The following is an 11,184-nucleotide window of genomic DNA, read 5'->3' as shown; positions in this document are numbered from 1 at the left end:
AATGTTATTTCTCTCAACATACTAGTGATCTTGCAAAACAGTATTCTATGTTTTTCAGATGCACACGAACAAAGGTACAAAATCACGTCCAACATCATCAACCGAACCTCCCGTCACATTACCAGCTCAAAGTGTCGCCCCGAAGTACATGTCGCAAAAAACTTTCTCATTTTTTCTACCGGATCGCTCACATAATCTCGGGCACGATGCACTCGACCGCATGGATTGCATTTCCAACGAACGGAGGGGAATGTGTTTCAGCTGACGATGCAGCAGTCGGGGAGCTGTCTGAGACAGATACACACACACACACACACACACACAAACTTAACCAAACCCGAACCAGCTGCAGCACAAATAACTTTTTTATCAGAAAATTTAACTCCAATAAATAAATAATAGATCTGACCCACTTTTATGGTGGAGATTCTTCGCCAGCTCGACGTAAACGAGCGAGGCGCAAACAGTATCAACTCCACATCGGACAGCACACTTTCGCGGGCGGGTGTCGGTGGGAAGTGGTGGAGGAGCAGATACTTTGCTGACTTTCATCTGCTCCGAGGGGCAAGTAAGTGTCAGAGCTGAACTAACTTTTCCCAACTGTCAGCTGTGGTCTAGGGCTTAAACTACTCTATCTCTACCCCGGGCACTCCATCGCTATGAATTCGAACATTGTTCTATTTTTTCCCAACACCAGTGTGTTGTTTGAGCATTTATCCACTTTTGTCGAGGGGAGCATAACCAACATAGCATCATAAAGATATGAACCCCAGTACCTAAAGCAGCTTGTCGCCCACAGAGAAATGCCTCAGAAAACTGCCAAAAAGCTCATACATAGAACTGTATCGCTCGGTTTGGTATCGATCGTTCGGTGCTCGACGAACGCGAAGTGCATTTCTGTTCAACTTACCCATTTTGGAAACGCCTTTTCCTCTCCTCCAGCGAAGCTGGTTATTTGCTTTCAGTGCTGACCCAAATTGGCATCCATTCGTCGGTCCGTAATGACAGCGCGAGATCTCATAGAATATTGATACTTTTATATTCCAGCTTGTGAAGGCGTGAATCGATGAGGGAGCATAATTGACCACCATAATTCACCATGGCTTCGCCAAACCAATTACAATCCATTATTGCAGGTACACACGGTCAGACAAGTTGGATAATATTTATTGACACTATTGCGTGCGGTTGAAAATAAAAGAATTGCATGCATGAAAAATGTTCAGATCCTCCATGTTTTCGAATAGTTTTCGAGATGTACGTGTTCCGGTTGAACAACGGTTCGGAACTTTTGCATTAAAAAAATTACTTTTCTAACAGACCACAGCCTAGTTCGTGCAACACATTCCTGAACTTATGCTACAGGTGCTTGATGCTAATTAATTCTACTCCCAATGGAAGTGAAGTTTTACCAAGTGCATCCAATTCGCTAAAATCCAAACACTTCGCCATTAAAAACATACTTATTACGTACAGTTGGTTATTTTCACAACCACTAGCGCAACCAAACCTGAGTGGGCTGTACTTTTACCTCGTTCCCTTCTGCATGATTCATCCGGCAAATATTTAGTACTGCATTTGGACCCTCTTTCGTCCGTTACAAACGTGCTTTCTTTTTCCTCCCCGATTCGGAGCTTCTAACTCTACCTCGAGCACCTTCTAAGAGCGCCACTACACCACCCACACCCTCATCTGTAGTGCGATAACTTCGACATAAAGAGGATGAAGCCTATCGCGCATCGGTGATGCAAAAGCATCGAACGACTTCTCTTCTCCAACGAAGGCGAGCTTTTGTCTCGTTCGGCAAAGGGAGCGGCAAAGGCTGTGCATATCGGTATGAAGCATGCCCGATGGATCTTCGCCTAATGGTTTCTCCTACAAATGACCAAGGCAAAACAAAGAACAACCTCTCCACAAACCGGGGCGTCCAGTTTCACCGATGAATCATGCTGCCGGTGTACCTGCCTGCCCGAAACGGCGGTCTCGAGAGGAAATACTCTCAAATGGGAACAAATAAAGGAATAACCAGGTACAACAAAACAGAAGCGAAGGGAAGTAAAGAACATTCCCTTCTGAAGAGTGGATCGTGAGTGTGCAGAAATCATTATGCCGCAGAGATGGCGCGGACACACGATGGCACTCAGGAACAGGTAATCTAAGGCCCGGGGCCCAATTAAACTCGGGGTGGTTTTCAATTTTTTGTTGAATTGGAAAGCCTTGACTAGCAGTCATCATGGATGAGTCATATCAGCAAACAAATGTCGTATTGTTTCAGGTGATGTTTCAATCGAACTGTCTATGGAGAGTGTGGACAAAATCATTCCTTGATTCAAATTTGTTTTTATTAAATGGAATTTTCCAAATAACTTGTTTTTCGGGCTTTTGTACTGATTATACATTATAATAATGCACTTATATAAAGTACTAACATACTGAGTCGATTAAACATTTTTGAACGACGTACAACTGTTGAAAACAATTGGTTTTTACCTACACATTTTGATTGAGCATTCTACAGGTGCCATGCTCTATAAAAATCAAAGAGTTCGAGTTCTCCGTCGGATAACTTACAGCAACGTGGGGATTGGAAATCGATGAAATATATGATAGCAAATCTAGCCCATGTTTTGCATTTTAAAATTTAGCTCTGACGTATGCATGTTTTTGCTTCAACGTTTGCATTCACTCATAAGTATCAAAACTTTAAAATTAAAAAAAAAATTTACCGACAAATCATTTTTCTTCATATTGAAAAGAAAAGATTTGTTCGAAATCAACTCACCACGCTCTGTGAAAAGACATGCTGTTGTGATCGTTTATACTTGCGAGTTGAGATTGCACTTCATATGTTAGTCCAGAATGAACAAAAACAAATCAATGTATGACAATAGAAAATAGAAGTTTATTAAAAAAGTATGTAGTTTCCAGATATGAGATATAGTTCAAAACCTATTCTCTTGTCCAAGAAACATGTGTCCTAAGTTTGATTAAAAATGGTTCAGCCGTTTAGGAGGAGTTTAAAAACTAACACGACACAATCATTTTATATATATAGATTTCCTCTGGGAAGTCTTATCTTTGCTTGGTGTTTCAACAAATTCTAAGACTTGTTTTTAAACTAACGACAAATAAACAAAGCTTTCCTAAGTCTATTGTCAAATACTACAACCTACCGCTTTATTAGTACAATGCTACATAAGTTTCGTGACATGTTCCAAAATGCCTGACACCCACTGTGGGTCATTGAACGTGTTAAAAACTATAACAGCCATTGATTTATTTTAGAGCATCCAAAACGGGCATCTGGAAATGACAACCTATATCAAGGAAAATCAAGGATCAAAACACGACCATTTGACATATCTAAACTTTTCGCCCTTCTTTGGCTTCTAGTTAGTGCTGATGGATGAAGATCCGTCACTTGCTAGAAGTAAATACGTTGGAGTTCATGGTCCACCGAACCGGAATTGAGTTTGATCGAATTCTCAAGAATTGCTCCATTGCACTCCCAGTTTTCCGGCCCTTTCCTTTCACCGTGTCTATTCACCGCCATTTGAGAGGCGTTCGATGCTCCTCCCTGCACCGGGGCACATCAACGTCAAAACTGGTTCTAAATTATTGCGCGTACACTCTATCGGAGCGTCATCCCGTTTCCAGCTCGAGGATCGTCGCGCGCTGCAAAATGAAACGTTCACAGTAGCACTCCTATTCCACCCGTATGCTCCCAATCTGGCGGGGTTGAGATGGTCAGAGGCCCTCAGTTGCACATTTAAACCTACACGAAGCGTGGCAAGGGCATTATTTTTCCCCGTGCGGTAACGGTTTTAAGACCGACATCGATCACACTTCTCGGCAACGCCAACGACCGCTGCATTCTGCACGCAGTTTTCCAGTTTGTAGTATGCCTCTATGTGCGTTGCTGGAGAATGTCAACGACGGACGTGAGTAAGTGTGATGTTTCTTCAACACTGTTTGCAGAAGAACATGGTTCAATCCAGTTCGCTCGTTTAAGAGACGTTTCTGATTTTCGAAACAAGGAAAATGATATCGAAAAGAAATTCAGTGTTAAACCCTGCTTCCATTACACTCCATGACTTTTGCAGTATTATTCATTGCCCTATCACATAAATGCCAACAAGTTGGATTCTTTTATAAGTACATCTGACACGAGCCAAGAGTTACCGTTATTTGCAAATACCGAACGGCAACAGGCAAGTTGTCAAAAACGTCATACTCTCCGTCCGATTGTACTCTCGGCTACCAATCCATTCCACTGGTCCCACACGCACCCTTTCCAAAAAGGGGCCCTCGGGTATCTTGCGCAAGTTTCTTTTATTTTATTTCGATGAGATCATCCTGCAAACAGCGACTGCCATCCCAGTCATGCCATCACCGCCATCGTCACATCATACCGGATAATAAATAAACCAAGCAAACAGTGCAAGGACAGGCGCAACGCGCATCGATCGATCTGATACATTCCCGAAAAGGAATAAACCACAGCCTGTCGTTCCGGACGGACACAGTTTGGTATTTCCATTCCGGTTATTGACGGGTTGAGGTACAATCGAAATCTGCAACGGATCCTTCGACTAGACTGTTATTTTTCAGTACAGTTTTTAAGGTTTTGTTTGCCAAATTATATGCTCGCATTAATGTATAGCGTGAGCTTCTACTGCCCATGGAAGAATATAACATGTGACATTGTGAATGAAACATTGATGCATACACTTTTTAAATCAGAATATAAAGGTGAAACAGTGTGAAACAAAACAATATGCAAGATTTCCATTTTATATAATACAACAAATATGGTAAAAACTTTGTAAGATAATCTACTCTCAATCCTCTTCGTAAGTCTCAAAAAATAACAAACACCTCATCGTTGTTAGTTATGCTGTTTTGTTTGCTACCAACCTCGTTATATTCTACCATGTTTTTCGTCCCACAAAAACACTTGTATATAAACTGATGAGTCAGAGCAGACAAACGTATTCAATAGATACATCCATATACCTACTTTCCAAAACAACATACTCTGCTCTCCGAGTTGATCATGATTCAATCATCATGAAGATGGTTGTGTTTCTTACCTGTAATGAAAGGAACATAAATAAGAAAAATTAATTTCGAGGATATTTACTTCAAATATAATTTTATATTTCATATTGTCATTGTAATGTTTACCCAAGTAATTCTTTGAGATTTTTGTCTTGTAATGTAAAACATCCGTAATACTCAAATTGACCTTTCTTTTAAATTTTAGTACAACAAAGTGAACTCAAAACTACGATGAATACTTTGCATCCTTAGCTGATTACACATAGACAATACTACTATGTGCTAACGAGATTCAAACGACGTTCCTAAAGCGTTAAATTTGTAAGCCACTGGTGCTCTAAGCCTCGTTTTATCTTACGACCTTGAATTCTTCAACACTCCGAGGAAACCCGCTCGACTCCGTGGTTTCCGCAACCACAACGAATGCACCGATTGGCATTGAAATATTTTGCTTCGTTCGTACACCTCCGGGACGTATTTGAAAACGATTTATGCGCATCCGGAGCAAGCCAATTGCACCGAGTGCATCCACACACACTTTGGTCGAAACGAAACCCAGTCCAACACCGCTGCCAGCGAACGAAGATTTGCTAATCGGTTTATTTGCCATTTCGTGAAAAAACTAACCCACCACCGTTGGACGAAACGACTCGCGGCGTGATGTCGTTGCATTTGCGTTACCCGAAGGGCGAACGAGTGTCTAAAAATAACTCATGCAACATCGCAGAAGAGAAGACAGAGGGTTTCCCGATCGGGGGAGGGCTTGCTTCGATCTGATCTCCCAACGATTGTCGTGGTTGAGGTTCTCTCAGATTTCTTATGGTGGTAAAATCTCTTACTTAAGCAACCACAGAAAGCCGCAGCCAGGTTCGGTGTAAATTTTGTAATAACGGTGGTCAAGAAATGGCTAAACATCGAAGAAACATGTTTAACAGTAAATTATGGCCGAATATTGCACAAGCAAGTAGTTTGAAACAAGGTTAAAATAACTATAACATCATTAGCAATTGAAAGTTCTGTTCACAAAGTAAAACAATCAAGACAAACAATATTGTATCGATAAAATCAAATTTAATTTAATCTCTACCAGTGAGATGCGTTTTAATCAATAATATTTTTTGATTTTGTAAAAAGAGAATCCACAATCTTGTTATGGAATCCCAATTTCTTATTTTGATTGACTAAAACTTTTTTATGGAGAAAAACACATTTACCTTAAATACCGCACACGAGTTTGGGTGTTTAAGGCTGAAATTATTATTCTCAAGCCCGATGTGGTCTAAAGTTTGGTGCAAACGCTTTTTAACTTTTCATGAGGCAAATGTGCTTGGTTTTTATTCCCTCTTTTTATTATCTCACAACAAAGCAAACTCTATCAAGTGAGATGCAAAACAAAACACAATATTTTTTATCTTTGTTATGCACCATTTCACCTTATTTAAAATTCCAACTTATTTTATTTTAAATGCCAGGAATACGTCTGATTATCTATTATATTTTTTTAGCTTTTTTACGTATGGAGTTTTGTGTGGGCATAGATGAATAGATAAAATATCAACTATTTCATGGCCACCATCAGCATATTTGTGAACAAAATTGATTAAAAATTGAACCAAGATTAAAAGTATGATCTTTTTTGGTTAAATTGTTTGTTGTACATGTAAATCTAAAACAATACAACTGATCATTTGTGCCAACTTTCATAAACCTTGGCCCACAGCCCAAACATTTAAAAGTCAGGAAGCATCACAGCATTTAAAATGAAATAAAACGTTAATGTTAAAAAATATGCCATGAAAATCATGCCATACTAAGATTAAATAGTAGCAGACGTAATTCAACGTTGATTAATGCGAAAAAATATCATATTTGTTCGTGTACCATAGCATACCGCATATCGCCACAGAAACATAATTTAATAAACCACAAGGGGGAATCTCACAATCAACGGTTTTCCTTAAATTTTCCTTCTCGAGACGGATATGCCCGAGTCGTAAGAGAGCACGAATGCATGTACAAAAACAAAACATCATCATAGAGAAAAACTTCCTGTTCCTTGTTTGGAACATCGTACAGTGGCTGGCTGGTTGGTTTTCCCGGCTACCGTAACATTGCCTCCCGTTCGGTGTTGCACTTCTTTCGCTCCACATTGCAAATGCAATTTCATCTGTTCAGACGCTATTGCAGCAGCTTAACGTCAGACAGTCTTAAGGGTAAAAACTACCCAATTAAATTATGCGCACCCGAAAAAAAAAATGACACACAAATATGGGAGGGAAATAATAATAAACCACAAGACTCTCTCCCGTCCCGAAAGAGCATTTCTTTGGGCATGCCTTCTGCTTAAGCATGCGCACATTTTTAAACGCTAACGATACAGCGTATTATTTTATAATACCTTCCCCTTCTTTGCCTACAGTGCGTAAGTACTTCCATTTCATGGTTTCCCTTTTTCCTCGTACGCCACATGGAGCCACACAAGGACGCAAGACGACGGAGACGCAGCTTACAATTTTCTTGGAAATGGTGAGAGGTAAAAAAAAGTTCACTTTAAACATCGACCCCGTTATTTATCCCTCCCGGCAAATGCACTCTGTTTTGCATGCCATTGGAAGTGACAAACCCATTCGTCCGTGTGCACATTCACGTGCAGCATAAGAAAAAACAACAAGAAAACGTCTGGGCAGATGTGGAGCGCTATTTTCCCGTTTCCCATATTGCTCCGTACAGCCAACGGCATAGTGTGTATTGAAATAAGACACGGAATGTAATTAAAAAAAAAATGGAGAACCAGGAGCTAAAAGTTGTTTTGTCTCAGTTTAAATTATTTTTGCACATTTTAGCAGCCGGAGCTCACACATTTAGTACATCAGGAAATGTGCCTCCATAACTCCCATATTTAATGTCTGAAAGATACGAGACCAAGGTAAAACCTTTACCAACCTGAATCAGGAACCTGACTCGGGGACACACCTTTGCAATCACTTGTGCCACTTGCAATCATGCATCATACTACTTCCTGCTTGATATCTTGCGCCTGTATTCTTGTACGATTGATCACACTGACTAATCCCAGATCGAACGGGCTACACAACTTAAATGTCACTGTAGGTGCATTCGGAGACTCTATCCCTTTCTTGGCTACACAAGTGATTAGCCCGGACCAGACGGTATAGAGTGCGGTAGAAAAATCGCATAGAGAACAGTCGCAAACTGCATCAACTCTCCCTACTTCTCCCTCGCCAATAAGTAACGGCATCGTGACGTCGCCTAGAGGCCTTACCGCGACTCGTACGACTCATTTCGCAAAAAAGCGGTGACTTACACTCCGAAGTCTCTGGAAGGAAGCACATTTTGCATGGCTGCTGCAGGTGGGCCAACGGGCGAGCAGTAAATTACCCTAATGGAAGCAGATAGATCGTGCTCTCCAAACTCCTCGTTCAGTTACGGTTTCACCGGTTTGCCAATGGTTTCGGGTGGCAGTGTGAAAACTGCCTTTTCAAGAAAAGCGCTGAGAGACAAATGCAAATTGTGGGTGAACGATATTTTAGCGACTAATGCTTCGCACCGTGGTCTGAACTGGGTGACTACCATCGTTTACTTAGTTACTTCGTGTCTGATGAATATCTATCACGCGACGCCTAGCATCGAGCCTTTCGGTTTCAATGGTTCTAATTTATGATAAAATACACAAAACAACAGCAGTCATTAAGCCGTTGAATGAGTAACAACTAGTTAATCTGCGCAGAATTAGCTTGTTTACGATACATTTACATCTGCATACAAACGACCGCTCTAGGAGTGGAAAGGAAATATAGCCCATCTAAGATGAACTATTTTGTTATTGTTCCATTCCCTTCGCTGCTTGCTATGGTAATTTTTATGAAATAATTTACACAAATTAGTAACAAGAGTGCATACAAAGTATTTTCAAATTATTACGGAAATACTAAAAAGCAAAACAAAATAACTAAAAATGTAACGTATTTAATAATTTGACGGCCCACATAATGGTAAACAGAAAATTATGATTTCATCACGAAACTAATATACCGTCACGAAACTGTTATTTGTTTATAAACAAGTCCTACCTTTTTTTTATAGAAATATGTTATAAACAATGATTACAACAAAAAAGAATTGCTTGAGACAGCATGACAGTGAAAGTGTTTATGGATGCTGATACAAATTTTTAAACAAAACTATGAATTTTATTGCCCACAATTGTGTACGCTGCTGAATAAACTCTTAAATCATTTCAAGTTCAATAAAACACAAATAAAAATATTATTTGAAGGAAAAATATTGGACAACAACATAAAAGAAGCGCCCAAAAGCATGTTCAAAATTAACAGAAAAAAAACGTAACAAGGCTAACTGACATTCTATTATTCATCATTGTAGCCTCGTGACTTGAATTTATTAGTCAACGTTTTAAAAGTTATCAGGTGATTTTAAACATATGAGTTTTCAACGCGACTCGTCAAACTTCCATAGCAGAAGTAAACAACGTATGGACAAAAGCGAGAAAATGGACTGTCGTGCTGAGAACTTATCGTCATTTGAAACGATGTGTCGAGAGTCTAAACGGATACCAAACGGCGCGGTTCAAGTTCTTGTTGATTTAACGGATCGTATCGAGAAAACTGACAGATCGCGTATGTTTCTCATGATAACCTCAATAATCAGTTTTGTATGGTTTTCTTTTTTTTTAATTGTATAAGTTTATTTAAATTGTATTTATTTCGGAACCAACCTGGAACTGACAATTAACATTGTGTTTAGTTATTTTTTAGACAAAAATTTCATTTTGTTAAAACTAACCATAAAATGATAAAAAATAATTCGAACCCACAAGTCAAGGTAAAAATGCCATCGTAGAAGATGTACAAAATTGCTCCTAACTTAGGAACCCTCTCAATTAACCTTTTTTTATTTTCAATGGACTGCAAAGGAACCCTTTCTACACATTAACCTCTATCAAGAAGAGAACGTACGCTACAGAGCCGTTAGCCCGTTCTACTCGATACAGCGTTTGGAGCACATTCGTCGATTGTGCTACCATCGCAAAACCACATGAAGATACCAGAGGCAAGACAAAGCCAACACTCATTTCAGTACTTTTTTCCTTTCTTAATCTTCACGTCTACGATGGAAACCGTGAACGGGGGCTGCAGTTTCTTACTTTCAAATCTCTCTCCGAACCACAAAAGAACGAGGAACACCATGTTCAGCCGCCTATGCACCCAGCATTCGTTCCAGGTTTCATGTTTTTCTGCCCGGGAAGCTCTAATCCGGGCATTAAAACTGCCGGATCGTTGCCGACTTTCGCAGCCTCTGCTCGGGCGGATGATTCATGCTTGTTAAGACGAAATGCGCTTCGCGGTTCCATTTGCCGCACGAATTCGACACTGACATTGACGTCGTTGATAAGCGTCAAAACAGCACAACCAAAAACGAGAGAAGAAGACACACCGTGTAACATCATCAGTCAGCGCCGCTTTAGTGCTGCTGTAGTATTCAGCGACTTATTTCTGCAAAACATTTGCATCTGTCTCTGGTCTGGGTGGCTTTCTCGTGGTGAACATTTTGCACGCTCACGCCAACCTAAGTGAGCTTAGGTGCAGGTTCACAAAGGAAAAGAGAATGCACTTTTCATGTAAAATCGTTCAACGAATTTCCAGATGTCTGTTCTTATGTGCATCACTTAGATAGAGTTGATCAAAAGGCATCAGACTGTACAGTTTTGAAGTAAGAAGTCATTTTGAATCTCCTTTGATATATAATTATTAGATTACTTTCGAAGAATCCTGTCTTTAAATATCAAATCCACCTTCGGAACATTCAGTAAAGCGAAAGGAACACACAAGTTCGAACTGGAAAATATTTCAATTGTTAAAAATGAGATCATCACTGTTATATTTTCCAGAATCCCAAACCCATTTCGGCTGCAGAAACATTTTAATTTCTTATTCGCTGTTTCGAGCAGTTCCCCAGGAAATGTCATTCAGCTTGTTTGAGTTTTTCTTTTGAAGGTCAGACCTTACTTCAGCATAAATTCCTCGAATGGTGTGAAAAAGGGTGGAAATAACTGCAGACCTATTCTCAACGATTGGAACCCCG

This window comes from Anopheles coustani, chromosome 3 (genome assembly GCF_943734705.1).
Source record: "Anopheles coustani chromosome 3, idAnoCousDA_361_x.2, whole genome shotgun sequence".
Taxonomy (NCBI): domain Eukaryota; kingdom Metazoa; phylum Arthropoda; class Insecta; order Diptera; family Culicidae; genus Anopheles; species Anopheles coustani.
The sequence above is the reverse complement of the archived record's forward strand: the minus strand, read 5'-3'. Positions refer to the sequence as shown.